Genomic DNA, 27,481 nt, shown 5'->3' with positions numbered 1-27,481 from the left:
TGGGGAGGTGGGCTTGTGCTGTGGTGGGGGCAGGGAGGCGAAGTGTGGGGTCAGGGATGAGGCAGGGCGTGTGCAGTGGGGAGGTGGGCTTGTGCTGTGGTGGGGGGCAGGGAGGAGGAGTGTGGGGTCAGGGATGAGGCAGGGGTGTGTGCAGTGGGGAGGTGGGCTTGTGCTGTGGTGGGGGTCAGGGATGAGGAGTGTGGGGTCAGGGATGAGGCAGGGCGTGTGCAGTGGGGAGGTGGGCTTGTGCTGTGGTGGGGGGTCAGAGAGGAGGAGTGTGGGGTCAGGGATGAGGCAGGGGTGTGTGCAGTGGGGAGGTGGGTTTGTGCTGTGGTGGGGGGCAGGGAGGAGGAGTGTGGACGTCAGGAATGAGGCAGGGGTGTGTGCAGTGGGGAGGTTGGCTTGTGCTGTGGTGGGGACAGGGAGGGTGGTGTCAGGGAAGAGGCAGGGGTGTGTGCAGTGGGGAGGTGGGCTTGTGCTGTGGTGGGGGGCAGGGAGGAGGAGTTTGGACATCAGGAATGAGGCAGGGGTGTGTGCAGTGGGGAGGTGGGCTTGTGCTGTGGTGGGGGGCAGGGAGGAGGAGTGTGGACGTCAGGGATGAGGCTGGGGTGTGTGCAGTGGGGAGGTGGGCTTGTGCTGTGGTGGGGGGCAGGGAGGCGGAGTGTGGGGTCAGGGATGAGGCACGGCGTGTGCAGTGGGGAGGTGGGCTTGTGCTGTGGTGGGGGGCAGGGAGGAGGAGTGTGGGCCAGGGATGAGGCAGGGGTGTGTGCAGTGGGGAGGTGGGCTTGTGCTGTGGTGGGGGGTCAGGGATGAGGAGTGTGGGGTCAGGGATGAGGCAGGGCGTGTGCAGTGGGGAGGTGGGCTTGTGCTGTGGTGGGGGGTCAGAGAGGAGGAGTGTGGGGTCAGGGATGAGGCAGGGCGTGTGCAGTGGGGATGTGGGCTTGTGCTGTGGTGGGGGGCAGGGAGGAGTGTGGGGTCAGGGATGAGGCAGGGGCATGTGCAGTGGGGAGGTGGGCTTGTGCTGGGGTGGGGGGGCAGGGAGGAGTGTGGGGTCAGGGATGAGGCAGGGGTATGTGCAGTGGGTAGGTGGGCTTGTGCTGTGGTGGGGGGTCAGAGAGGAGGAGTGTGGGGTCAGGGATGAGGCAGGGCGTGTGCATTGGGGAGGTGGGCTTGTGCTGTGGTGGGGGCACAGAGGAGGAGTGTGGGGTCAGGGATGAGGCAGGGGTGTGTGCAGTGGGGAGGTGGGTTTGTGCTGTGGTGGGGGGCAGGGAGGAGGAGTGTGGGGTCAGGGATGAGGCAGGGGTGTGTGCAGTGGGGAGGTTGGCTTGTGCTGTGCTGGGGACAGGGAGGGTGGTGTCAGGGAAGAGGCAGGGGTGTGTGCAGTGGGGAGGTGGGCTTGTGCTGTGGTGGGGGGCAGGGAGGAGGAGTGTGGACGTCAGGAATGAGGCAGGGGTGTGTGCAGTGGGGAGGTGGGCTTGTGCTGTGGTGGGGGGCAGAGAGGAGGAGTGTGGACGTCAGGGATGAGGCAGGGGCGTGTGCAGTGGGGAGGTGGGCTTGTGCTGTGGTAGGGGGCAGGGAGGCGGAGTGTGGGGTCAGGGATGAGGCAGGGCGTGTGCAGTGGGGAGGTGGGCTTGTGCTGTGGTGGGGGCAGGGAGGAGGAGTGTGGGGTCAGGGATGAGGCAGGGGTGTGTGCAGTGGGGAGGTGGGCTTGTGCTGTGGTGGGGAGTCAGGGATGAGGAGTGTGAGGTCAGGGATGAGGCAGGGCATGTGCAGTGGGGAGGTGGGCTTGTGCTGTGGTGGGGGGTCAGAGAGGAGGAGTGTGGGGTCAGGGATGAGGCAGGGCGTGTGCAGTGGGGAGGTGGGCTTGTGCTGTGGTGGGCGGCAGGGAGGAGTGTGGGGTCAGGGATGAGGCAGGGGCATGTGCAGTGGGGAGGTGGGCTTGTGCTGGGGTGGGGGGCAGGGAGGAGTGTGGGGTCAGGGATGAGGCAGGATCGTGTGCAGTGGGGAGGTGGGCTTGTGCTGGGGTAGGCGGCAGGGAGGAGTGTGGGGTCAGGGATGAGGCAGGGGTATGTGCAGTGGGGAGGTGGGCTTGTGCTGTGGTGGGGGGTCAGAGAGGAGGAGTGTGGGTTCAGGGATGAGGCAGGGCGTGTGCATTGGGGAGGTGGGCTTGTGCTGTGGTGGGGGCACAGAGGTGGAGTGTGGGGCAGGGATGAGGCAGGGGTGTGTGCAGTGGGGAGGTGGGTTTGTGCTGTGGTGGGGGGCAGGGAGGAGTGTGGGGTCAGGGATGAGGCAGGGCGTGTGCAGTGGGGAGGTTGGCTTGTGCTGTGGTGGGGACAGGGAGGGTGGTGTCAGGGAAGAGGCAGGGGTGTGTGCAGTGGGGAGGTGGGCTTGTGCTGTGGTGGGGGGCAGGGAGGAGGAGTGTGGACGTCAGGAATGAGGCAGGGGTGTGTGCAGTGGGGAGGTGGGCTTGTGCTGTGGTGGGGGGCAGGGAGGAGGAGTGTGGACGTCAGGGATGAGGCAGGGGCGTGTGCAGTGGGGAGGTGGGCTTGTGCTGTGGTGGGAGGTGGGCTTGTGCTGTGGTGGGGGGCAGGGAGGCGGAGTGTGGGGTCAGGGATGAGGCAGGGCGTGTGTAGTGGGGAGGTGGGCTTGTGCTGTGGTGGGGGCAGGGAGGAGGAGTGTGGGGTCAGGGATGAGGCAGGGGTGTGTGCAGTGGGGAGGTGGGCTTGTGCTGTGGTGGGGGGTCAGGGATGAGGAGTGTGGGGTCAGGGATGAAGCAGGGCGTGTGCAGTGGGGAGGTGGGCTTGTGCTGTGGTGGGGGTCAGAGAGGAGGAGTGTGGGGTCAGGGATGAGGCAGGGCGTGTGCAGTGGGGAGGTGGGCTTGTGCTGTGGTGGGGGGCAGGGAAGAGTGTGGGGTCAGGGATGAGGCAGGGGCAGGGGCATGTGCAGTGGGAGGTGGGCTTGTGCTGGGGTGGGGGGCAGGGAGGAATGTGGGGTCAGGGATGAGGCAGGGACGTGTGCAGTGGGGAGGTGGGCTTGTGCTGGGGTGGGGGGCAGGGAGGAGTGTGGGGTCAGGGATGAGGCAGGGGTGTGTGCAGTGGGGAGGTGGGCGTGTGCTGTGGTGGGGGGCAGGGAGGAGGAGTGTGGCCGTCAGGGATGAAGCAGGGGAATGTGCAGTGGGGAGGTGGGCTTGTGCTGTGGTGGGGGGGTGGGAGGAGGAGTGTGGATGTCAGGGATGAGGCAGAGCGTGTGCAGTGGGGAGGTGGGCTTGTGCTGTGGTGGGGGGCAGGGAGGAGGAGTGTGGGGTCAGGGATGAGGCAGGGGTGTGTGCAGTGGGGAGGTGGGCGTGTGCTGTGGTGGGGGTCAGGGATGAGGAGTGTGGGGTCAGGGATGAGGCAGGGCGTGTGCAGTGGGGAGGTGGGCATGTACTGTGGTGGGGGGTCAGAGAGGAGTGTGGACGTCAGGGATGAGGCAAGGTTTTGTGCAGTGGGGAGGTGGGCTTGTGCTGTGGTGGGGGGCAGGGAGGAAGAATGTGGACGTCAGGGATGAGGCAGGGGCGTGTGCAGTGGGGAGGTGGGCTTGTGCTGTGGTGGGGGGCAGGGAGGAGGAGTGTGGACATCAGGGATGAGGCAGGGGCGTGTGCAGTGGGGAGGTGGGCTTGTGCTGTGGTGGGGGGCAGGGAGGAGGGGTGTGGGGTCAGGGATGAGGCAGGGCGTGTGCAGTGGGGAGGTGGGCTTGTGCTGTGGTGGGGGCAGGGAGGAGGAGTGTGGGGTCAGGAATGAGGCAGGGGTGTGTGCAGTGGGGAGGTGGGCTTGTGCTGTGGTGGGGGGTCAGGGATGAGGAGTGTGGGGTCAGGGATGAGGCAGAGCGTGTGCAGTGGGGAGGTGGGCGTGTGCTGTGGTGGGGGGTCAGAGAGGAGGAGTGTGGGGTCAGGGATGAGGCTAGGCGTGTGCAGTGGGGAGGTGGGCTTGTGCTGTGGTGGGGGGCAGGGAGGAGTGTGGGGTCAGGCAGGGGCGTGTGCAGTGGGGAGGTGGGCTTGTGCTGGGGTGGGGGGCAGGGAGGAGTGTGGGGTCAGGGATGAGGCAGGGGTGTGTGCAGTGGGGAGGTGGGCTTGTGCTGTGGTGGGGGGCAGGGAAGAGGAGTGTGGGGTCGGGGATGAGGCAGGGGTGTGTGCAGTGGGGGGGTGGGCTTGTGCTGTGGTGGGGGGCAGGGAGGAGGAGTGTGGCCGTCAGGAATGAGGCAGGGGTGTGTGCAGTGGGGAGGTGGGCTTGTGCTGTGGTGGGGAGCAGGGAGGAGGAGTGTGGACGTCAGGGATGAGGCAGGGGCGTGTGCAGTGGGGAGGTGGGCTTGTGCTGTGGTGGGGGCAGAGAGGAGGAGTGTGGGGTCAGGGATGAGGCAGGGGTGTGTGCAGTGGGGAGGTGGGCTTGTGCTGTGGTGGGGGTCAGGGATGAGGAGTGTGGGGTCAGGGATGAGGCAGGGCGTGTGCAGTGGGGAGGTGGGCTTGTGCTGTGGTGGGGGGTCAGAGAGGAGGATTGTGGGGTCAGGGATGAGGCAGGGCGTGTGCAGTGGGGAGGTGGGCTTGTGCTGTGGTGGGGGGCAGGGAGGAGTGTGGGGTCAGGGATGAGGCAGGGGCGTGTGCAGTGGGGAGGTGGGCTTGTGATGGAGTGGGGGGGCAGGGAGGAGTGTGGGGTCAGGGATGAGGCAGGGACGTGTGCAGTGGGGAGGTGGGCTTGTGCTGGGGTGGGGGGCAGGGAGGAGTGTGGGGTCAGGGATGAGGCAGGGGTGTGTGCAGTGGGGAGGTGGGCTTGTGCTGTGGTGGGAGGCAGGGAGGAGGAGTGTGGCCATCAGGGATGAGGCAGGGGCATGTGCAGTGGGGAGGTGGGCTTGTGCTGTGGTGGGGGGGTGGGCGGAGGAGTGTGGCTGTCAGGGATGAGGCAGGGCGTGTGCAGTGGGGAGGTGGCCTTGTGCTGTGGTGGGGGCAGGTGAGGAGGAGTGTGGCCGTCAAGGATGGGGCAGGGGCATGTGCAGTGGGGAGGTGGGCTTGTGCTGTGGTGGGGGGTGAGAGGAGGAGAGTGGCTGTCAGGGATGAGGCAGGGGCGTGTGCAGTGGGGAGGTGGGCTTGTGCTGGGGTGGGGGGGCAGGGAGGAGTGTGGGGTCAGGGATGAGGCAGGGGCGTGTGCAGTGGGGAGGTGGGCTTGTGTTGTGGTGGGGGTGGGAGGGGGAGTGTGGGGTCAGGGATGAGGCAGGGGCGTGTGCAGTGGGGAGGTGGGCTTGTGCTGTGGTGGGGGGAAGGGGGAGGAGTGTGGCTGTCAGGGATGAGGATGGTGCGTGTGCAGTGGGGAGGTGGGTCTGTACTGTGGTGGGGGGCAGGGAGGAGGAGTGTGGCTGTCAGGGATGAGGCAGGGGCGTGTGCAGTGGGGAGGTGAGCTTGTGCTGTGGTGGGGTCAGGGGTGAGGCAGAGGCGTGTGCAGTGGGGACGGGGCTTGTGCTGGGGTGGGAGGCAGGGGAGTGTGCAGTGGGGAGGTAGGCTTGTGCTGTGGTGGGGGGGTGGGAGGAGGAGTGTGGCTGTCAGGGATGAGGCAGGGCGTGTGCAGTGGGGAGGTGGCCTTATGCTGTGGTGGGGGGCAGGGAGGAGAAGTGTGGCCGTCAAGGATGGGGCAGGGGCATGTGCAGTGGGGAGGTGGGCTTGTGCTGTGGTGGGGGGTGAGAGGAGGAGTGTGGCTGTCAGGGATGAGGCAGGGGCGTGTGCAGTGGGGAGGTGGGCTTGTGCTGGGGTGGGGGGGCAGGGAGGAGTGTGGGGTCAGGGATGAGGCAGGGGCGTGTGCAGTGGGGAGGTGGGCTTGTGTTGTGGTGGGGCGGTTGGAGGGGGAGTGTGGGGTCAGGGATGAGGCAGGGGCGCGTGCAGTGGGGAGGTGGGCTTGTGCTAGGGTGGGGGGCAGGGAGGAGTGTGGACGTCAGGGATGAGGCAGGGGCGTGTGCAGTGGGGAGGTGGGCTTGTGCTGTGGTGGGGAGCAGGGAGGAGGAGTGTGGACGTCAGGGATGAGGCAGGGGCGTGTGCAGTGGGGAGGTGGGCTTGTGCTGTGGTGGGGGCAGAGAGGAGGAGTGTGGGGTCAGGGATGAGGCAGGGGTGTGTGCAGTGGGGAGGTGGGCTTGTGCTGTGGTGGGGGTCAGGGATGAGGAGTGTGGGGTCAGGGATGAGGCAGGGCGTGTGCAGTGGGGAGGTGGGCTTGTGCTGTGGTGGGGGGTCAGAGAGGAGGATTGTGGGGTCAGGGATGAGGCAGGGCGTGTGCAGTGGGGAGGTGGGCTTGTGCTGTGGTGGGGGGCAGGGAGGAGTGTGGGGTCAGGGATGAGGCAGGGGCGTGTGCAGTGGGGAGGTGGGCTTGTGATGGGGTGGGGGGGCAGGGAGGAGTGTGGGGTCAGGGATGAGGCAGGGACGTGTGCAGTGGGGAGGTGGGCTTGTGCTGGGGTGGGGGGCAGGGAGGAGTGTGGGGTCAGGGATGAGGCAGGGGTGTGTGCAGTGGGGAGGTGGGCTTGTGCTGTGGTGGGAGGCAGGGAGGAGGAGTGTGGCCATCAGGGATGAGGCAGGGGCATGTGCAGTGGGGAGGTGGGCTTGTGCTGTGGTGGGGGGGTGGGCGGAGGAGTGTGGCTGTCAGGGATGAGGCAGGGCGTGTGCAGTGGGGAGGTGGCCTTGTGCTGTGGTGGGGGCAGGGAGGAGGAGTGTGGCCGTCAAGGATGGGGCAGGGGCATGTGCAGTGGGGAGGTGGGCTTGTGCTGTGGTGGGGGGTGAGAGAAGGAGAGTGGCTGTCAGGGATGAGGCAGGGGCGTGTGCAGTGGGGAGGTGGGCTTGTGCTGGGGTGGGGGGGCAGGGAGGAGTGTGGGGTCAGGGATGAGGCAGGGGCGTGTGCAGTGGGGAGGTGGGCTTGTGTTGTGGTGGGGGTGGGAGGGGGAGTGTGGGGTCAGGGATGAGGCAGGGGCGTGTGCAGTGGGGAGGTGGGCTTGTGCTGTGGTGGGGGGAAGGGGGAGGAGTGTGGCTGTCAGGGATGAGGATGGTGCGTGTGCAGTGGGGAGGTGGGTCTGTACTGTGGTGGGGGGCAGGGAGGAGGAGTGTGGCTGTCAGGGATGAGGCAGGGGCGTGTGCAGTGGGGAGGTGAGCTTGTGCTGTGGTGGGGTCAGGGGTGAGGCAGAGGCGTGTGCAGTGGGGACGGGGCTTGTGCTGGGGTGGGAGGCAGGGGAGTGTGCAGTGGGGAGGTAGGCTTGTGCTGTGGTGGGGGGGTGGGAGGAGGAGTGTGGCTGTCAGGGATGAGGCAGGGCGTGTGCAGTGGGGAGGTGGCCTTATGCTGTGGTGGGGGGCAGGGAGGAGAAGTGTGGCCGTCAAGGATGGGGCAGGGGCATGTGCAGTGGGGAGGTGGGCTTGTGCTGTGGTGGGGGGTGAGAGGAGGAGTGTGGCTGTCAGGGATGAGGCAGGGGCGTGTGCAGTGGGGAGGTGGGCTTGTGCTGGGGTGGGGGGGCAGGGAGGAGTGTGGGGTCAGGGATGAGGCAGGGGCGTGTGCAGTGGGGAGGTGGGCTTGTGTTGTGGTGGGGCGGTTGGAGGGGGAGTGTGGGGTCAGGGATGAGGCAGGGGCGCGTGCAGTGGGGAGGTGGGCTTGTGCTAGGGTGGGGGGCAGGGAGGAGTGTGGACGTCAGGGATGAGGCAGGGGCGTGTGCAGTGGGGAGGTGGGCTTGTGCTGTGGTGGGGGGCAGGGAGGCGGAGTGTGGGGTCAGGGATGAGGCAGGGCGTGTGCAGTGGGGAGGTGGGCTTGTGCTGTGGTGGGGGCAGGGAGGAGGAGTGTGGGGTCAGGGATGAGGCAGGGGTGTGTGCAGTGGGGAGGTGGGCTTGTGCTGTGGTGGGGGGTCAGGGATGAGGAGTGTGAGGTCAGGGATGAGGCAGGGCATGTGCAGTGGGGAGGTGGGCTTGTGCTGTGGTGGGGGGTCAGAGAGGAGGAGTGTGGGGTCAGGGATGAGGCAGGGCGTGTGCAGTGGGGAGGTGGGCTTGTGCTGTGGTGGGCGGCAGGGAGGAGTGTGGGGTCATGGATGAGGCAGGGGCATGTGCAGTGGGGAGGTGGGCTTGTGCTGGGGTGGGGGGCAGGGAGGAGTGTGGGGTCAGGGATGAGGCAGGATCGTGTGCAGTGGGGAGGTGGGCTTGTGCTGGGGTAGGCGGCAGGGAGGAGTGTGGGGTCAGGGATGAGGCAGGGGTATGTGCAGTGGGGAGGTGGGCTTGTGCTGTGGTGGGGGGTCAGAGAGGAGGAGTGTGGGTTCAGGGATGAGGCAGGGCGTGTGCATTGGGGAGGTGGGCTTGTGCTGTGGTGGGGGCACAGAGGTGGAGTGTGGGGCAGGGATGAGGCAGGGGTGTGTGCAGTGGGGAGGTGGGTTTGTGCTGTGCTGGGGGGCAGGGAGGAGTGTGGGGTCAGGGATGAGGCAGGGCGTGTGCAGTGGGGAGGTTGGCTTGTGCTGTGGTGGGGACAGGGAGGGTGGTGTCAGGGAAGAGGCAGGGGTGTGTGCAGTGGGGAGGTGGGCTTGTGCTGTGGTGGGGGGCAGGGAGGAGGAGTGTGGACGTCAGGAATGAGGCAGGGGTGTGTGCAGTGGGGAGGTGGGCTTGTGCTGTGGTGGGGGGCAGGGAGGAGGAGTGTGGACGTCAGGGATGAGGCAGGGGCGTGTGCAGTGGGGAGGTGGGCTTGTGCTGTGGTGGGGGGCAGGGAGGCGGAGTGTGGGGTCAGGGATGAGGCAGGGCGTGTGTAGTGGGGAGGTGGGCTTGTGCTGTGGTGGGGGCAGGGAGGAGGAGTGTGGGGTCAGGGATGAGGCAGGGGTGTGTGCAGTGGGGAGGTGGGCTTGTGCTGTGGTGGGGGGTCAGGGATGAGGAGTGTGGGGTCAGGGATGAAGCAGGGCGTGTGCAGTGGGGAGGTGGGCTTGTGCTGTGGTGGGGGTCAGAGAGGAGGAGTGTGGGGTCAGGGATGAGGCAGGGCGTGTGCAGTGGGGAGGGGGGCTTGTGCTGTGGTGGGGGGCAGGGAAGAGTGTGGGGTCAGGGATGAGGCAGAGGCAGGGGCATGTGCAGTGGGAGGTGGGCTTGTGCTGGGGTGGGGGGCAGGGAGGAGTGTGGGGTCAGGGATGAGGCAGGGACGTGTGCAGTGGGGAGGTGGGCTTGTGCTGGGGTGGGGGGCAGGGAGGAGTGTGGGGTCAGGGATGAGGCAGGGGTGTGTGCAGTGGGGAGGTGGGCGTGTGCTGTGGTGGGGGGCAGGGAGGAGGAGTGTGGCCGTCAGGGATGAAGCAGGGGAATGTGCAGTGGGGAGGTGGGCTTGTGCTGTGGTGGGGGGGTGGGAGGAGGAGTGTGGCTGTCAGGGATGAGGCAGAGCGTGTGCAGTGGGGAGGTGGGCTTGTGCTGTGGTGGGGGGCAGGGAGGAGGAGTGTGGGGTCAGGGATGAGGCAGGGGTGTGTGCAGTGGGGAGGTGGGCGTGTGCTGTGGTGGGGGTCAGGGATGAGGAGTGTGGGGTCAGGGATGAGGCACGGCATGTGCAGTGGGGAGGTGGGCTTGTGCTGTGGTGGGGGGTCAGAGAGGAGTGTGGACGTCAGGGATGAGGCAAGGGTGTGTGCAGTGGGGAGGTGGGCTTGTGCTGTGGTGGGGGGCAGGGAGGAAGAATGTGGACGTCAGGGATGAGGCAGGGGCGTGTGCAGTGGGGAGGTGGGCTTGTGCTGTGGTGGGGGGTCAGAGAGGAGTGTGGACGTCAGGGATGAGGCAAGGGTGTGTGCAGTGGGGAGGTGGGCTTGTGCTGTGGTGGGGGGCAGGGAGGAAGAATGTGGACGTCAGGGATGAGGCAGGGGCGTGTGCAGTGGGGAGGTGGGCTTGTGCTGTGGTGGGGGGCAGGGAGGAGGAGTGTGGACATCAGGGATGAGGCAGGGGCGTGTGCAGTGGGGAGGTGGGCTTGTGCTGTGGTGGGGGGCAGGGAGGAGGGGTGTGGGGTCAGGGATGAGGCAGGGCGTGTGCAGTGGGGAGGTGGGCTTGTGCTGTGGTGGGGGCAGGGAGGAGGAGTGTGGGGTCAGGAATGAGGCAGGGGTGTGTGCAGTGGGGAGGTGGGCTTGTGCTGTGGTGGGGGGTCAGGGATGAGGAGTGTGGGGTCAGGGATGAGGCAGAGCGTGTGCAGTGGGGAGGTGGGCATGTGCTGTGGTGGGGGGTCAGAGAGGAGGAGTGTGGGGTCAGGGATGAGGCTAGGCATGTGCAGTGGGGAGGTGGGCTTGTGCTGTGGTGGGGGGCAGGGAGGAGTGTGGGGTCAGGCAGGGGCGTGTGCAGTGGGGAGGTGGGGTTGTGCTGGGGTGGGGGGCAGGGAGGAGTGTGGGGTCAGGGATGAGGCAGGGGTGTGTGCAGTGGGGAGGTGGGCTTGTGCTGTGGTGGGGGGCAGGGAAGAGGAGTGTGGGGTCGGGGATGAGGCAGGGGTGTGTGCAGTGGGGGGGTGGGCTTGTGCTGTGGTGGGGGGCAGGGAGGAGGAGTGTGGCCGTCAGGAATGAGGCAGGGGTGTGTGCAGTGGGGAGGTGGGCTTGTGCTGTGGTGGGGAGCAGGGAGGAGGAGTGTGGACGTCAGGGATGAGGCAGGGGTGTGTGCAGTGGGGGGGTGGGCTTGTGCTGTGGTGGGGGGCAGGGAGGAGGAGTGTGGCCGTCAGGAATGAGGCAGGGGTGTGTGCAGTGGGGAGGTGGGCTTGTGCTGTGGTGGGGAGCAGGGAGGAGGAGTGTGGACGTCAGGGATGAGGCAGGGGCGTGTTCAGTGGGGAGGTGGGCTTGTGCTGTGGTGGGGGCAGAGAGGAGGAGTGTGGGGTCAGGGATGAGGCAGGGGTGTGTGCAGTGGGGAGGTGGGCTTGTGCTGTGGTGGGGGTCAGGGATGAGGAGTGTGGGGTCAGGGATGAGGCAGGGCGTGTGCAGTGGGGAGGTGGGCTTGTGCTGTGGTGGGGGGTCAGAGAGGAGGATTGTGGGGTCAGGGATGAGGCAGGGCGTGTGCAGTGGGGAGGTGGGCTTGTGCTGTGGTGGGGGGCAGGGAGGAGTGTGGGGTCAGGGATGAGGCAGGGGCGTGTGCAGTGGGGAGGTGGGCTTGTGATGGGGTGGGGGGGCAGGGAGGAGTGTGGGGTCAGGGATGAGGCAGGGACGTGTGCAGTGGGGAGGTGGGCTTGTGCTGGGGTGGGGGGCAGGGAGGAGTGTGGGGTCAGGGATGAGGCAGGGGTGTGTGCAGTGGGGAGGTGGGCTTGTGCTGTGGTGGGAGGCAGGGAGGAGGAGTGTGGCCATCAGGGATGAGGCAGGTGCATGTGCAGTGGGGAGGTGGGCTTGTGCTGTGGTGGGGGGTGGGCGGAGGAGTGTGGCTGTCAGGGATGAGGCAGGGCGTGTGCAGTGGGGAGGTGGCCTTGTGCTGTGGTGGGGGCAGGGAGGAGGAGTGTGGCCGTCAAGGATGGGGCAGGGGCATGTGCAGTGGGGAGGTGGGCTTGTGCTGTGGTGGGGGGTGAGAGGAGGAGAGTGGCTGTCAGGGATGAGGCAGGGGCGTGTGCAGTGGGGAGGTGGGCTTGTGCTGGGGTGGGGGGGCAGGGAGGAGTGTGGGGTCAGGGATGAGGCAGGGGCGTGTGCAGTGGGGAGGTGGGCTTGTGTTGTGGTGGGGGTGGGAGGGGGAGTGTGGGGTCAGGGATGAGGCAGGGGCGTGTGCAGTGGGGAGGTGGGCTTGTGCTGTGGTGGGGGGAAGGGGGAGGAGTGTGGCTGTCAGGGATGAGGATGGTGCGTGTGCAGTGGGGAGGTGGGTCTGTACTGTGGTGGGGGGCAGGGAGGAGGAGTGTGGCTGTCAGGGATGAGGCAGGGGCGTGTGCAGTGGGGAGGTGAGCTTGTGCTGTGGTGGGGTCAGGGGTGAGGCAGAGGCGTGTGCAGTGGGGACGGGGCTTGTGCTGGGGTGGGAGGCAGGGGAGTGTGCAGTGGGGAGGTAGGCTTGTGCTGTGGTGGGGGGGTGGGAGGAGGAGTGTGGCTGTCAGGGATGAGGCAGGGCGTGTGCAGTGGGGAGGTGGCCTTATGCTGTGGTGGGGGGCAGGGAGGAGAAGTGTGGCCGTCAAGGATGGGGCAGGGGCATGTGCAGTGGGGAGGTGGGCTTGTGCTGTGGTGGGGGGTGAGAGGAGGAGTGTGGCTGTCAGGGATGAGGCAGGGGCGTGTGCAGTGGGGAGGTGGGCTTGTGCTGGGGTGGGGGGGCAGGGAGGAGTGTGGGGTCAGGGATGAGGCAGGGGCGTGTGCAGTGGGGAGGTGGGCTTGTGTTGTGGTGGGGCGGTTGGAGGGGGAGTGTGGGGTCAGGGATGAGGCAGGGGCGTGTGCAGTGGGGAGGTGGGCTTGTACGGTGGTGGGGGACAGGGAGGAGGAGTGTGGGGTCAGGGATGAGGCAGGGCGTGTGCAGTGGGGAGGTGGGCTTGTGCTGTGGTGGGGGGCAGGGAGGAGGAGTGTGGCCATCAGGGATGAGGCAGGGGCATGTGTAGTGGGGAGGTGGGCTTGTGCTGTGGTGGGGGGGTGGGCGGAGGAGTGTGGCTGTCAGGGATGAGGCAGGGCGTGTGCAGTGGGGAGGTGGCCTTGTGCTGTGGTGGGGGCAGGGAGGAGGAGTGTGGCCGTCAAGGATGGGGCAGGGGAATGTGCAGTGGGGAGGTGGGCTTGTGCTGTGGTGGGGGGTGAGAGGAGGAGTGTGGCTGTCAGGGATGAGGCAGGGGCGTGTGCAGTGGGGAGGTGGGCTTGTGCTGGGGTGGGGGGGCAGGGAGGAGTGTGGGGTCAGGGATGAGGCAGGGGCGTGTGCAGTGGGGAGGTGGGCTTGTGTTGTGGTGGGGGTGGGAGGGGGAGTGTGGGGTCAGGGATGAGGCAGGGGCGTGTGCAGTGGGGAGGTGGGTCTGTGCTGGGGTGGGAGGCAGGGGAGTGTGCAGTGGGGAGGTAGGCTTGTGCTGTGGTGGGGGGTGGGAGGAGGAGTGTGGGGGCAGGGATGCAGTGGGGAGGTGGGCTTGTGCTGTGGTGGGGGCGGGGAGGAGGAGTGTGGGGGCAGGGATGAGGCAGGGGTGTGTGCAGTGGGGTGGTGGGCTTGTGGTGGGGCGGCAGGGAGGAGGAGTGTGGGGGCAGGGATGTGTGCAGTGGGGAGGTGGGCTTGTGCTGTGGTGGGGGCAGGGAGGAGGAGTGTGAGGTCAGGGATGAGGCAGGGCGTGTGCAGTGGGGAGGTGGGCTTGTGTTGTGGTGGGGGTCAGGGATGAGGAGTGTGGGGTCAGGGAAGAGGCAGGGGCGTGTGCAGTGGGGAGGTGGGCTTGTGCTGTGGTGGGGGGCAGGGAGGAGGAGTGTGGACGTCAGGAATGAGGCAGGGGTGTGTGCAGTGGGGAGGTGGGCTTGTGCTGTGGTGGGGGCAGGGAGGAGGAGTGTGGACGTCAGGGATGAGGCAGGGGCGTGTGCAGTGGGGAGGTTTGCTTGTGCTGTGGTGGGGGCACAGAGGAGGAGTGTGGGGTCAGGGATGAGGCAGGGGTGTGTGCAGTGGGGAGGTGGGCTTGTGCTGTGGTGGGGGCAGGGAGGAGGAGTGTGGGGTCAGGGATGAGGCAGGGCGTGTGCAGTGGGGAGGGTGGCTTGTGCTGTGGTGGGGACAGGGAGGGTGGTGTCAGGGAAGACGCAGGGGTGTGTACAGTGGGGAGGTGGGCTTGTGCTGTGGTGGGGGGCAGGGAGGAGGAGTGTGGACGTCAGGGATGAGGCAGGGCGTGTGCAGTGGGGAGGTGGGCTTGTGCTGTGGTGGGGGGCAGGGAGGAGGAGTGTGGGGTCAGGGATGAGGCAGGGCGTGTGCAGTGGGGAGGTGGGCTTGTGCTGTGGTGGGGGCAGGGAGGAGGAGTGTGGACGTCAGGAATGAGGCAGGGGTGTGTGCAGTGGGGAGGTGGGCTTGTGCTGTGGTGGGGGGCAGGGAGGAGGAGTGTGGACGTCAGGGATGAGGCAGGGGCGTGTGCAGTGGGGAGGTGGGCTTGTGCTGTGGTGGGGGGCAGGGAGGAGTGTGGGGTCAGGGATGAGGCAGGGCGTGTGCAGTGTGGAGGTGGGCTTGTGCTGTGGTGGGGGGCAGGGAGGAGGAGTGTGGGGTCAGGGATGAGGCAGGGGTGTGTGCAGTGGGGAGGTGGGCTTGTGCTGTGGTGTGGGTCAGGGATGAGGAGTGTGGGGTCAGGGATGAGACAGGGCGTGTGCAGTGGGGAGATGGGCTTGTGCTGTGGTGGGGGGTCAGGGAGGAGGAGTGTGGGGTCAGGGATGAGGCAGGGCGTGTGCATTGGGGAGGTGGACTTATGCTGTGGTGGGGGCACAGAGGAGGAGTGTGGGGTCAGGGATGAGGCAGGGGTGTGTGCATTGGGGAGGTGGGTTTGTGCTGTGGTGGGGGGCAGGGAGGAGGAGTGTGGGGTCAGGGATCAGGCAGGGCGTGTGCAGTGGGGAGGTTGGCTTGTGCTGTGGTGGGGACAGGGAGGGTGGTGTCAGGGAATAGGCAGGGGTGTGTGCATTGGGGAGGTGGGCTTGTGCTGTGGTGGGGGGCAGGGAGGAGGAGTGTGGACGTCAGGAATGAGGCAGGGGTGTGTGCAGTGGGGAGGTGGGCTTGTGCTGTGGTGGGGGGCAGGGAGGAGGAGTGTGGACGTCAGGGATGAGGCAGGGGCGTGTGCAGTGGGGAGGTGGGCTTGTGCTGTGGTGGGGGGCAGGGAGGCGGAGTGTGGGGTCAGGGATGAGGCAGGGCGTGTGCAGTGGGGAGGTGGGCTTGTGCTGTGGTGGGGGAAGGGAGGAGGAGTGTGGGGTCAGGGATGAGGCAGGGGTGTGTGCAGTGGGGAGGTGGGCTTGTGCTGTGGTGGGGGGTCAGGGATGAGGAGTGTGGGGTCAGGGATGAGGCAGGGCGTGTGCAGTGGGGAGGTGGGCTTGTGCTGTGGTGGGGGGTCAGAGAGGAGGAGTGTGGGGTCAGGGATGAGGCAGGGCGTGTGCAGTGGGGAGGTGGGCTTGTGCTGTGGTGGGGGGCAGGGAGGAGTGTGGGGTCAGGGATGAGGCAGGGGCATGTGCAGTGGGGAGGTGGGCTTGTGCTGGGGTGGGGGGGCAGGGAGGAGTGTGGGTTCAGGGATGAGGCAGGGACGTGTGCAGTGGGGAGGTGGGCTTGTGCTGGGGTGGGGGGCAGGGAGGAGTGTGAGGTCAGGGATGAGGCAGGGGTATGTGCAGTGGGGAGGTGGGCTTGTGCTGTGGTGGGGGGTCAGAGAGGAGGAGTGTGGGGTCAGGGATGAGGCAGGGCGTGTGCATTGGGGAGGTGGGCTTGTGCTGTGGTGGGGGCAGGGAGGAGGAGTGTGGACGTCAGGGATGAGGCAGGGGCGTGTGCAGTGGGGAGGTTTGCTTGTGCTGTGGTGGGGGCACAGAGGAGGAGTGTGGGGTCAGGGATGAGGCAGGGGTGTGTGCAGTGGGGAGGTGGGCTTGTGCTGTGGTGGGGGGCAGGGAGGAGGAGTGTGGGGTCAGGGATGAGGCAGGGCGTGTGCAGTGGGGAGGGTGGCTTGTGCTGTGGTGGGGACAGGGAGGGTGGTGTCAGGGAAGACGCAGGGGTGTGTACAGTGGGGAGGTGGGCTTGTGCTGTGGTGGGGGCAGGGAGGAGGAGTGTGGACGTCAGGGATGAGGCAGGGCGTGTGCAGTGGGGAGGTGGGCTTGTGCTGTGGTGGGGGGCAGGGAGGAGGAGTGTGGGGTCAGGGATGAGGCAGGGCGTGTGCAGTGGGGAGGTGGGCTTGTGCTGTGGTGGGGGCAGGGAGGAGGAGTGTGGACGTCAGGAATGAGGCAGGGGTGTGTGCAGTGGGGAGGTGGGCTTGTGCTGTGGTGGGGGGCAGGGAGGAGGAGTGTGGACGTCAGGGATGAGGCAGGGGCGTGTGCAGTGGGGAGGTGGGCTTGTGCTGTGGTGGGGGGCAGGGAGGAGTGTGGGGTCAGGGATGAGGCAGGGCGTGTGCAGTGTGGAGGTGGGCTTGTGCTGTGGTGGGGGGCAGGGAGGAGGAGTGTGGGGTTAGGGATGATGCAGGGGTGTGTGCAGTGGGGAGGTGGGCTTGTGCTGTGGTGTGGGTCAGGGATGAGGAGTGTGGGGTCAGGGATGAGACAGGGCGTGTGCAGTGGGGAGATGGGCTTGTGCTGTGGTGGGGGGTCAGAGAGGAGGAGTGTGGGGTCAGGGATGAGGCAGGGCGTGTGCATTGGGGAGGTGGACTTATGCTGTGGTGGGGGCACAGAGGAGGAGTGTGGGGTCAGGGATGAGGCAGGGGTGTGTGCAGTGGGGAGGTGGGTTTGTGCTGTGGTGGGGGGCAGGGAGGAGGAGTGTGGGGTTAGGGATGATGCAGGGGTGTGTGCAGTGGGGAGGTGGGCTTGTGCTGTGGTGTGGGTCAGGGATGAGGAGTGTGGGGTCAGGGATGAGACAGGGCGTGTGCAGTGGGGAGATGGGCTTGTGCTGTGGTGGGGGGTCAGAGAGGAGGAGTGTGGGGTCAGGGATGAGGCAGGGCGTGTGCATTGGGGAGGTGGACTTATGCTGTGGTGGGGGCACAGAGGAGGAGTGTGGGGTCAGGGATGAGGCAGGGCGTGTGCAGGTGGGAGGTTGGCTTGTGCTGTGGTGGGGACAGGGAGGGTGGTGTCAGGGAATAGGCAGGGGTGTGTGCATTTGGGAGGTGGGCTTGTGCTGTGGTGGGGGGCAGGGAGGAGGAGTGTGGACGTCAGGAATGAGGCAGGGGTGTGTGCAGTGGGGAGGTGGGCTTGTGCTGTGGTGGGGGGCAGGGAGGAGGAGTGTGGACGTCAGGGATGAGGCAGGGGCGTGTGCAGTGGGGAGGTGGGCTTGTGCTGTGGTGGGGGGCAGGGAGGCGGAGTGTGGGGTCAGGGATGAGGCAGGGCGTGTGCAGTGGGGAGGTGGGCTTGTGCTGTGGTGGGGGAAGGGAGGAGGAGTGTGGGGTCAGGGATGAGGCAGGGGTGTGTGCAGTGGGGAGGTGGGCTTGTGCTGTGGTGGGGGGTCAGGGATGAGGAGTGTGGGGTCAGGGATGAGGCAGGGCGTGTGCAGTGGGGAGGTGGGCTTGTGCTGTGGTGGGGGGCAGGGAGGAGTGTGGGGTCAGGGATGAGGCAGGGGCATGTGCAGTGGGGAGGTGGGCTTGTGCTGGGGTGGGGGGGCAGGGAGGAGTGTGGGTTCAGGGATGAGGCAGGGACGTGTGCAGTGGGGAGGTGGGCTTGTGCTGGGGTGGGGGGCAGGGAGGAGTGTGAGGTCAGGGATGAGGCAGGGGTATGTGCAGTGGGGAGGTGGGCTTGTGCTGTGGTGGGGGGTCAGAGAGGAGGAGTGTGGGGTCAGGGATGAGGCAGGGCGTGTGCATTGGGGAGGTGGGCTTGTGCTGTGGTGGGGGCACAGAGGAGGAGTGTGGGGTCAGGGATGAGGCACGGGTGTGTGCAGTGGGGAGGTGGGATTGTGCTGTGGTGGGGGCAGGGAGGTGGAGTGTGGGGTCAGGGATGAGGCAGGGCGTGTGCAGTGGGGAGGTTGGCTTGTGCTGTGGTGGGGACAGGGAGGGTGGTGTCAGGGAAGAGGCAGGGGTGTGTGCAGTGGGGAGGTGGGCTTGTGCTGTGGTGGGGGGCAGGGAGGAGGAGTGTGGACGTCAGGAATGAGGCAGGGGTGTGTGCAGTGGGGAGGTGGGCTTGTGCTGTGTTGGGGGGCAGGGAGGAGGAGTGTGGATGTCAGGGATGAGGCAGGGGCGTGTGCAGTGGGGAGGTGGGCTTGTGCTGTGGTGGGGGGCAGGGAGGCGGAGTGTGGGGTCAGGGATGAGGCAGGGCGTGTGCAGTGGGGAGGTGGGCTTGTGCTGTGGTGGGGGCAGGGAGGAGGAGTGTGGGGTCAGGGATGAGGCAGGGGTGCGTGCAGTGGGGAGGTGGGCTTGTGCTGTGGTGGGGGGTCAGGGATGAGGAGTGTGGGGTCAGGGATGAGGCAGGGCATGTGCAGTGGAGAGGTGGGCTTGTGCTGTGGTGGGGGGTCAGAGAGGAGGAGTGTGGGGTCAGGGATGAGGCAGGGCGTGTGCATTGGGGAGGTGGGCTTGTGCTGTGGTGGGGGCAAGGAGGAGTGTGGGGTCAGGGATGAGGCAGGGGCATGTTCAGTGGGGAGGTGGGCTTGTGCTGGGGTGGGGGGGCAGGGAGGAGTGTGGGGTCAGGGATGAGGCAGGGACGTGTGCAGTGGGGAGGTGGGCTTGTGCTGGGGTGGGGGGCAGGGAGGAGTGTGGGGTCAGGGATGAGGCAGGGACGTGTGCAGTGGGGAGGTGGGCTTGTGCTGGGGTGGGGGGTCAGAGAGGAGAAGTGTGGGGTCAGGGATGAGGCAGGGCATGTGCATTGGGGAGGTGGGCTTGTGCTGTGGTGGGGGCACAGAGGAGGAGTGTGGGGCAGGGATGAGGCAGGGGTGTGTGCAGTGGGGAGGTGGGTTTGTGCTGTGGTGGGGGGCAGGGAGGAGGAGTGTGGGGTCAGGGATGAGGCAGGGTGTGTGCAGTGGGGAGGTTGGCTTGTGCTGTGGTGGGGACAGGGAGGGTGGTGTCAGGGAAGAGGCAGGGGTGTGTGCAGTGGGGAGGTGGGCTTGTGCTGTGGTGGGGGGCAGGGAGGAGGAGTGTGGACGTCAGGAATGAGGCAGGGGTGTGTGCAGTGGGGAGGTGGGCTTGTGCTGTGGTGGGGGGCAGGGAGGAGGAGTGTGGATGTCAGGGATGAGGCAGGGGCGTGTGCAGTGGGGAGGTGGGCTTGTGCTGTGGTGGGGGGCAGGGAGGCGGAGTGTGGGGTCAGGGATGAGGCAGGGCGTGTGCAGTGGGGAGGTGGGCTTGTGCTGTGGTGGGGGCAGGGAGGAGGAGTGTGGGGTCAGGGATGAGGCAGGGGTGTGTGCAGTGGAGAGGTGGGCTTGTGCTGTGGTGGGGGGTCAAGGATGAGGAGTGTGGGGTCAGGGATGAGGCAGGGCGTGTGCAGTGGGGAGGTGGGCTTGTGCTGTGGTGGGGGGTCAGAGAGGAGGAGTGTGGGGTCAAGGATTAGGCAGGGCGTGTGCAGTGGGGAGGTGGGCTTGTGCTGTGGTGGGGGGCAGGGAAGAGTGTGGGGTCAGGGATGAGGCAGGGGCATGTGCAGTGGGGAGGTGGGCTTGTGCTGGGGTGGTGGGGCAGGGAAGAGTGTGGGGTCAGGGATGAGGCAGGGACGTGTGCAGTGGGGAGGTGGGCTTGTGCTGGGGTGGGGGGCAGGGAGGAGTGTGGGGTCAGGGATGAGGCAGGGGTGTGTGCAGTGGGGAGGTGGGCGTGTGCTGTGGTGGGGGGCAGGGAGAAGGAGTGTGGCCGTCAGGGATGAGGCAGAGGCATGTGCAGTGGGGAGGTGGCATTGTGCTGTGGTGGGGGGCAGGGAGGAGGAGTGTGGCCGTCAAGGATGGGGCAGGGGCATGTGCAGTGGGGAGGTGGGCTTGTGCTGTGGTGGGGGGTGAGAGGAGGAGTGTGGCTGTCAGGGATGAGGCAGGGGCGTGTGCAGTGGGGAGGTGGGCTTGTGCTGGGGTGGGGGGCAGGGAGGAGTGTGGGGTCAGGGATGAGGCTGGGGCGTGTGCAGTGGGGAGGTGGGCTTGTGCTGGGGTGGGGGGCAGGGAGGAGTGTGGGGTCAGGGATGAGGCAGGGGTATGTGCAGTGGGGAGGTGGGCTTGTGCTGTGGTGGGGGGTCAGTGATGAGGAGTGTGGGGTCAGGGATGAGGCAGGGCGTGTGCAGTGGGGAGGTGGGCTTGTGCTGTGGTGGGGGGTCAGAGAGGAAGAGTGTGGGGTCAGGGATGAGGCAGGGCGTGTGCAGTGGGGAGGTGGGCTTGTGCTGTGGTGGGGGGCAGGGAGGAGTGTGGGTTCAGGGATGAGGCAGGGACGTGTGCAGTGGGGAGGTGGGCTTGTGCTGGGGTGGGGGGCAGGGAGGAGTGTGGGGTCAGGGATGAGGCAGGGGTATGTGCAGTGGGGAGGTGGGCTTGTGCTGTGGTGGGGGGTCAGAGAGGAGGAGTGTGGGGTCAGGGATGAGGCAGGGCGTGTGCATTGGGGAGGTGGGCTTGTGCTGTGGTGGGGGCACAGAGGAGGAGTGTGGGGTCAGGGATGAGGCAGGGGTGTGTGCAGTGGGGAGTTTGGATTGTGCTGTGGTGGGGGCAGGGAGGAGGAGTGTGGGGTCAGGGATGAGGCAGGGCGTGTGCAGTGGGGAGGTTGGCTTGTGCTGTGGTGGGGACAGGGAGGGTGGTGTCAGGGAAGAGGCAGGGGTGTGTGCAGTGGGGAGGTGGGCTTGTGCTGTGGTGGGGGGTTGGAGGGGGAGTGTGGGATCAGGGATGAGGCAGGGCGTGTGCAGTGGGGAGGTGGGCTTGTGCTGTGGTGGGGGGCAGGGAGGAGGAGTGTGGGGTCAGGGATGAGGCAGGGGTGTGTGCAGTGGGGAGGTGGGCTTGTGCTGTGGTGGGGGGTCAGGGATGAGGAGTGTGGGGTCAGGGATGAGGCAGGGCGTGTGCAGTGGGGAGGTGGGCTTGTGCTGTGGTGGGGGGTCAGAGAGGAAGAGTGTGGGGTCAGGGATGAGGCAGGGCGTGTGCAGTGGGGAGGTGGGCTTGTGCTGTGGTGGGGGGCAGGGAGGAGTGTGGGTTCAGGGATGAGGCAGGGACGTGTGCAGTGGGGAGGTGGGCTTGTGCTGGGGTGGGGGGCAGGGAGGAGTGTGGGGTCAGGGATGAGGCAGGGGTATGTGCAGTGGGGAGGTGGGCTTGTGCTGTGGTGGGGGGTCAGAGAGGAGAAGTGTGGGGTCAGGGATGAGGCAGGGCGTGTGCATTGGGGAGGTGGGCTTGTGCTGTGGTGGGGGCACAGAGGAGGAGTGTGGGGTCAGGGATGAGGCAGGGGTGTGTGCAGTGGGGAGTTTGGATTGTGCTGTGGTGGGGGCAGGGAGGAGGAGTGTGGGGTCAGGGATGAGGCAGGGCGTGTGCAGTGGGGAGGTTGGCTTGTGCTGTGGTGGGGACAGGGAGGGTGGTGTCAGGGAAGAGGCAGGGGTGTGTGCAGTGGGGAGGTGGGCTTGTGCTGTGGTGGGGGGCAGGGAGGAGGAGTGTGGACGTCAGGAATGAGGCAGGGGTGTGTGCAGTGGGGAGGTGGGCCTGTGCTGTGGTGGGGGGAAGGGAGGAGGAGTGTGGACGTCAGGGATGAGGCAGGGGCGTGTGCAGTGGGGAGGTGGGCTTGTGCTGTGGTGGGGGGCAGGGAGGCGGAGTGTGGGGTCAGGGATGAGGCAGGGCGTGTGCAGTGGGGAGGTGGGCTTGTGCTGTGGTGGGGGGTCAGGGATGAGGAGTGCGGGGTCAGGGATGAGGCAGGGCATGTGCAGTGGAGAGGTGGGCTTGTGCTGTGGTGGGGGGTCAGAGAGGAGGAGTGTGGGCTCAGGGATGAGGCAGGGCGTGTGCAGTGGGGAGGTGGGCTTGTGCTGTGGTGGGGGGCAGGGAGGAGTGTGGGGTCAGGGATGAGGCAGGGGCATGTTCAGTGGGGAGGTGGGCTTGTGCTGGGGTGGGGGGGCAGGGAGGAGTGTGGGGTCAGGGATGAGGCAGGGACGTGTGCAGTGGGGAGGTGGGCTTGTGCTGGGGTGGGGGGCAGGGAGGAGTGTGGGGTCAGGGATGAGGCAGGGGTATGTGCAGTGGGGAGGTGGGCTTGTCCTGTGGTGGGGGGTCAGAGAGGAGAAGTGTGGGGTCAGGGATGAGGCAGGGCGTGTGCATTGGTGAGGTGGGCTTGTGCTGTGGTGGGGGCACAGAGGAGGAGTGTGGGGCAGGGATGAGGCAGGGGTGTGTGCAGTGGGGCGGTGGGTTTGTGCTGTGGTGGGGGGCAGGGAGGAGGAGTGTGGGGTCAGGGATGAGGCAGGGCGTGTGCAGTGGGGAGGTTGGCTTGTGCTGTGGTGGGGACAGGGAGCGTGGTGTCAGGGAAGAGGCAGGGGTGTGTGCAGTGGGGAGGTGGGCTTGTGCTGTGGTGGGGGCAGGGAGGAGGAGTGTGGACGTCAGGAATGAGGCAGGGGTGTGTGCAGTGGGGAGGTGGGCTTGTGCTGTGGTGGGGGGCAGGGAGGAGGAGTGTGGATGTTAGGGATGAGGCAGGGGCGTGTGCAGTGGGGAGGTGGGCTTGTGCTGTGGTGGGGGGCAGGGAGGCGGAGTGTGGGGTCAGGGATGAGGCAGGGCGTGTGCAGTGGGGAGGTGGGCTTGTGCTGTGGTGGGGGCAGGGAGGAGGAGTGTGGGGTCAGGGATGAGGCAGGGGTGTGTGCAGTGGGGAGGTGGGCTTGTGCTGTGGTGGGGGGTCAAGGATGAGGCGTGTGGGGTCAGGGATGAGGCAGGGCGTGTGCAGTGGGGAGGTGGGCTTGTGCTGTGGTGGGGGGTCAGAGAGGAGGAGTGTGGGGTCAGGGATGAGGCAGGGCGTGTGCAGTGGGGAGGTGGGCTTGTGCTGTGGTGGGGGGCAGGGAAGAGTGTGGGGTCAGGGATGAGGCAGGGGCATGTGCAGTGGGGAGGTGGGCTTGTGCTGGGGTGGGGGAGCAGGGAAGAGTGTGGGGTCAGGGATGAGGCAGGGACGTGTGCAGTGGGGAGGTGGGCTTGTGCTGGGGTGGGGGGCAGGGAGGAGTGTGGGGCCAGGGATGAGGCAGGGGTGTGTGCAGTCGGGAGGTGGGCGTGTGCTGTGGTGGGGGGCAGGGAGAAGGAGTGTGGCCGTCAGGGATGAGGCAGGGGCATGTGCAGTGGGGAGGTGGGCTTGTGCTGTGGTGGGGGGTGAGAGGAGGAGTGTGGCTGTCAGGGATGAGGCAGGGGCGTGTGCAGTGGGGAGGTGGGCTTGTGCTGGGGTGGGGGGCAGGGAGGAGTGTGGGGTCAGGGATGAGGCAGGGACGTGTGCAGTGGGGAGGTGGGCTTGTGTTGTGGTGGGGGGGTTGGAGGGGGAGTGTGGACGTCAGGAATGAGGCAGGGGTGTGTGCAGTGGGGAGGTGGACTTGTGCTGTGGTGGGGGGCAGGGAGGGTGGTGTCAGGGAAGAGGCAGGGGTGTGTACAGTGGGGAGGTGGGCTTGTGCTGTGGTGGGGGGCAGGGAGGAGGAGTGTGGACGTCAGGAATGAGGCAGGGGTGTGTGCAGTGGGGAGGTGGGCTTGTGCTGTGGTGGGGGGCAGGGAGGAGGAGTGTGGACGTCAGGGATGAGGCAGGGGCGTGTGCAGTGGGGAGGTGGGCTTGTGCTGTGGTGGGGGGCAGGGAGGAGGAGTGTGGGGTCAGGGATGAGGCAGGGCGTGTGCAGTGGAGAGGTGGGCTTGTGCTGTGGTGGGGGCAGGGAGGAGGAGTGTGGGGTCAGGGATGAGGCAGGGGTGTGTGCAGTGGGGAGGTGGGCTTGTGCTGTGGTGGGGGGCAGGGAGGAGGAGTGTGGGGTCAGGGATGAGGCAGGGATCTGTGCAGTGGGGAGGTGGGCTTGTGCTGTGGTGGGGGTCAGGGATGAGGAGTGTGGGGTCAGGGATGAGGCAGGGCGTGTGCAGTGGGGAGGTGGGCTTGTGCTGTGGTGGGGGGCAGGGAGGAGTTTGGGGTCAGAGATGAGGCAGGGGTGTGTGCAGTGGGGAGGTGGGCTTGTGCTGGGGTGGGGGGCAGGGAGGAGTGTGGGGTCAGGGATGAGGCAGGGGCGCGTGCAGTGGGGAGGTGGGCTTGTGCTAGGGTGGGGGGCAGGGAGGAGTGTGGGGTCAGGGATGAGGCAGGGGTGTGTGCAGTGGGGAGGTGGGCTTGTGCTGTGGTGGGGGGCAGGGAGGAGGAGTGTGGGGTCAGGGATGAGGCAGGGATGTGTGCAGTGGGGAGGTGGGCTTGTGCTGTGGTGGGGGGCAGGGAGGAGGAGTGTGGGGTCAGGGATGAGGCAGGGCGTGTGCAGTGGAGAGGTGGGCTTGTGCTGTGGTGGGGGACAGGGAGGGTGGTGTCAGGGAAGAGGCAGGGGCGTGTGCATTGGGGAGGTGGGCTTGTGCTGTGGTGTGGGGCAGGGAGGAGGAGTGTGGACGTCAGGGATGAGGCAGGGGTGTGTGCAGTGGGGAGGTGGGCTTGTGCTGTGGTGGGGGGCAGGGAGGAAGAGTGTGGACGTCAGGGATGAGGCAGGGGCGTGTGCAGTGGGGAGGTGGGCTTGTGCTGTGGTGGGGGGCAGGGAGGAGGTGTGTGGACATCATGGATGAGGCAGGGGCGTGTGCAGTGGGGAGGTGGTCTTGTGCTGTAGTGGGGGGCAGGGAGGAGGAATGTGGGGTCAGGGATGAGGCAGGGCGTGTGCAGTGGGGAGGTGGGCTTGTGCTGTGGTGGGGGCAGGGAGGAGGAGTGTGGGGTCAGGGATGAGGCAGGGGTGTGTGCAGTGGGGAGGTGGGCTTGTGCTGTGGTGGGGGGTCAGGGATGAGGAGTGTGGGGTCAGGGATGAGGCAGAGCGTGTGCAGTGGGGAGGTGGGCTTGTGCTGTGGTGGGGGGTCAGAGAGGAGGAGTGTGGGGTCAGGGATGAGGCTAGGCGTGTGCAGTGGGGAGGTGGGCTTGTGCTGTGGTGGGGGCAGGGAGGAGTGTGGGGTCAGGGATGAGGCAGGGGCGTGTGCAGTGGGGAGGTGGGCTTGTGCTGGGGTGGGGGGCAGGGAGGAGTGTGGGGTCAAGGATGAGGCAGGGGTGTGTGCAGTGGGGAGGTGGGCTTCTGCTGTGGTGGGGGGCAGGGAGGAGGAGTGTGGGGTCAGGGATGAGGCAGGGGTGTGTGCAGTGGGGGGTGGGCTTGTGCTGTGGTGGGGGGCAGGGAGGAGGAGTGTGGGGTCAGGGATGATGCAGGGCGTGTGCAGTGGGGAGGTGGGCGTGTGCTGTGGTGGGGGACAGGGAGGGTGGTGTCAGGGAAGAGGCAGAGGTGTGTGCAGTGGGGAGGTGGGCTTGTGCTGTGGTGGGGGGCAGGGAGGAGTGTGGACGTCAGGAATGAGGCAGGGGTGTGTGCAGTGGGGAGGTGGGCTTGTGCTGTGGTGGGGGGCAGGGAGGAGGAGTGTGGGGTCAGGGATGAGGCAGGGCGTGTGCAGTGGGGAGGTGGGCTTGTGCTGTGGTGGGGGGCAGAGAGGAGGAGTGTGGGGTCAGGGATAAGGCAGGGGTGTGTGCAGTGGGGAGGTGGCCTTGTGCTGTGGTGGGGGGTCAGGGATGAGGAGTGTGGGGTCAGGGATGAGGCAGGGCATGTGCAGTGGGGAGGTGGCCTTGTGCTGTGGTGGGGGCTCAGAGAGGAGGAGTGTGGGGTCAGGGATGAGGCAGGGCGTGTGCAGTGGGGAGGTGGGCTTGTGCTGTGGTGGGGGGCATGGAGGAGTGTGGGGTCAGGGATGAGGCAGGGGCGTGTGCAGTGGGGAGGTGGGCTTGTGGTGGGGGCAGGGAGGAGGCAGGGGCGTGTGCAGTGGGGAGCTGGGCTTGTGGTGGGGGCAGGGAGGAGGCAGGGGCGTGTGCATAGGGGAGCTGGGCTTGTGGTGGGGGCAGGGAGGAGGCAGGGGCGTGTGCAGTGGGGAGGTGGGATTGTGCTGTGGTGGGGGGCAGGGAGGAGAAGTGTGGGGTCAGGGTTGAGGCAGGGGTGTGTGCAGTGGGGACGTGGGCTTGTGCTGGGTGGGGGGCAGGGAGGAGGAGTGTGGGGTCAGGGATGAGGCAGGGGCGTGTGCAGAGGGGAGGTGGGCTTGTGCTGTGGTGGGGGGCAGAGAGGAGGAGTGTGGGGTCAGGGATGAGGCAGGGGCGTGTGCATAGGGGAGCTGGGCTTGTGGTGGGGGCAGGGAGGAGGCAGGGGCGTGTGCAGTGGGGAGCTGGGCTTGTGGTGGGGGCAGGGAGGAGGCAGGGGTGTGTGCAGTGGGGAGGTGGGCTTGTGCTGTGGTGGGGGGCAGAGAGGAGGAGTGTGGGGTCAGGGATGAGGCAGGGGTGTGTGCAGTGGGGAGGTGGGCTTGTGCTGTGGTGGGGGGCAGAGAGGAGGAGTGTGGGGTCAGGGATGAGGCAGGGGCGTGTGCAGTGGGGAGGTAGGCTTGTGCTGTGGTGGGGGGCAGGGGCGTGTGCAGTGAGGAGGTGGGCTTGTGCTGTGGTGGGGGGCAGGGAGGAGGAGTGTGGGGTCAGGGATGAGGCAGGGGCGTGTGCAGAGGGGAGGTGGGCTTGTGCTGTGGTGGGGGGCAGAGAGGAGGAGTGTGGGGTCAGGGATGAGGCAGGGGCGTGTGCATAGGGGAGCTGGGCTTGTGGTGGGGGCAGGGAGGAGGCAGGGGCGTGTGCAGTGGGGAGCTGGGCTTGTGGTGGGGGCAGGGAGGAGGCAGGGGTGTGTGCAGTGGGGAGGTGGGCTTGTGCTGTGGTGGGGGGCAGAGAGGAGGAGTGTGGGGTCAGGGATGAGGCAGGGGTGTGTTCAGTGGGGAGGAGGTGGGCTTGTGCTGTGGTGGGGGGCAGGGGAGTGTGCAGTGGAGGTGGGTATGTGTTTTGGAGGGGATTCAAGGGGCGGCACACTTACCTCACTGTGACGTCACCGCGTGACGCAGTCACTCCACACGACTGGACCCTACTGCTGCCATCACGGGAAGTGGCCGGATGCGTGGGCGGGGCTAGTGGCTGCTTCCGGGCAGCGGCAGCACAGGGCGAGAGCACGCGCAGGGGGGCGGGGCAGCAGAGACCGGAAGCGCGCTCCCTTCCGGGCGCAGACACTGAACTTCACACAGGGACTGGAGTCAGGACAGAACACAAACTTTAACAAGAATGTCTGTGCTGCCCTGTGCAATCACCGGCCAGTGCACACGACATGCGAGCCTCTTTCCAAGGCCACTGGTCTATATATACAGGGGGGCCTTTCCAAGCACCCCCTGGCAATGATTCCAGGAACCCAAGCCTGCTTCTCCTTAGGAGAGTGGAGAGTAACACACAGTGTAACACACAGTGTAATACACGTCTACAGCCTTCACTGCCTGCCACTTCCTAAACCACTCCCCTCATCTGGCCTTTGTGTTGAGTTCAGTGAGATTCAGCTTTAGAGAGGACTGTTCTTTGTATACAGTTTATAGGAAACCTTTACAACAAATAGAAGATAAAATACAATATCACATAAACAGTTAAACTCTTCGTAACCCCTCATTCAAGTACAGAAGCTCCACCTGGCCCCGCATGTTGGAAACTTAGCCATGAGGACAGACCAATGCAAGGTGCTTCAATGTTTCTGCCTGTCCCCAAACCAAACAGAATCTACAGACAGAATTTTAATTGTAATACATTTTTTTCATAAGAAAACCTTCCGGGTCTGTAAAATATGCCAGTGTAGCTTCATCAAAACCAACCGATACCAACGATTGGGGAATTGTAAAAGAAGGCGGGAAACAACACTGCGCCTTTTATGTTCCCACCACAGACGGCTCATTGGTACGCATGGAAACTATCCGTTGCAGTAATCCAATAATCTTTCTCGTAAAGGGCCTTTTTTACCTTTTCTGGGTTAGTAACCAGAGTTTCCCTGTCTAAAGAAAGGACCCTCAACGTCGAATCACATC

The 27,481-nt window shown here is 66.3% G+C and overlaps 1 protein-coding gene across 1 annotated transcript in view; it reads right to left on the bottom strand.

The window, feature by feature from the left end:
• The window catches only part of LOC138565119 (zinc finger protein 184-like), a 252,517-nt gene extending 225,967 nt beyond the window's left edge, over window positions 1-26,550 (bottom strand). Inside the window, exon 1 of the mRNA XM_069642956.1 lies at window positions 26,458-26,550. The gene's annotated coding sequence lies outside the window, so the exon portion shown is untranslated. The remainder of the gene's footprint in view (window positions 1-26,457) is intronic.
• Between the last annotated feature and the right edge of the window lie 931 nt (window positions 26,551-27,481).

This window comes from Ambystoma mexicanum, chromosome 1p, assembly GCF_040938575.1.
Source record: "Ambystoma mexicanum isolate Mex_15411 chromosome 1p, UKY_AmexF1_1, whole genome shotgun sequence".
NCBI classification, from domain to species: domain Eukaryota; kingdom Metazoa; phylum Chordata; class Amphibia; order Caudata; family Ambystomatidae; genus Ambystoma; species Ambystoma mexicanum.
Note: the sequence above shows the minus strand (reverse complement) of the source record. Positions and strands in the feature narration are given on the sequence as shown.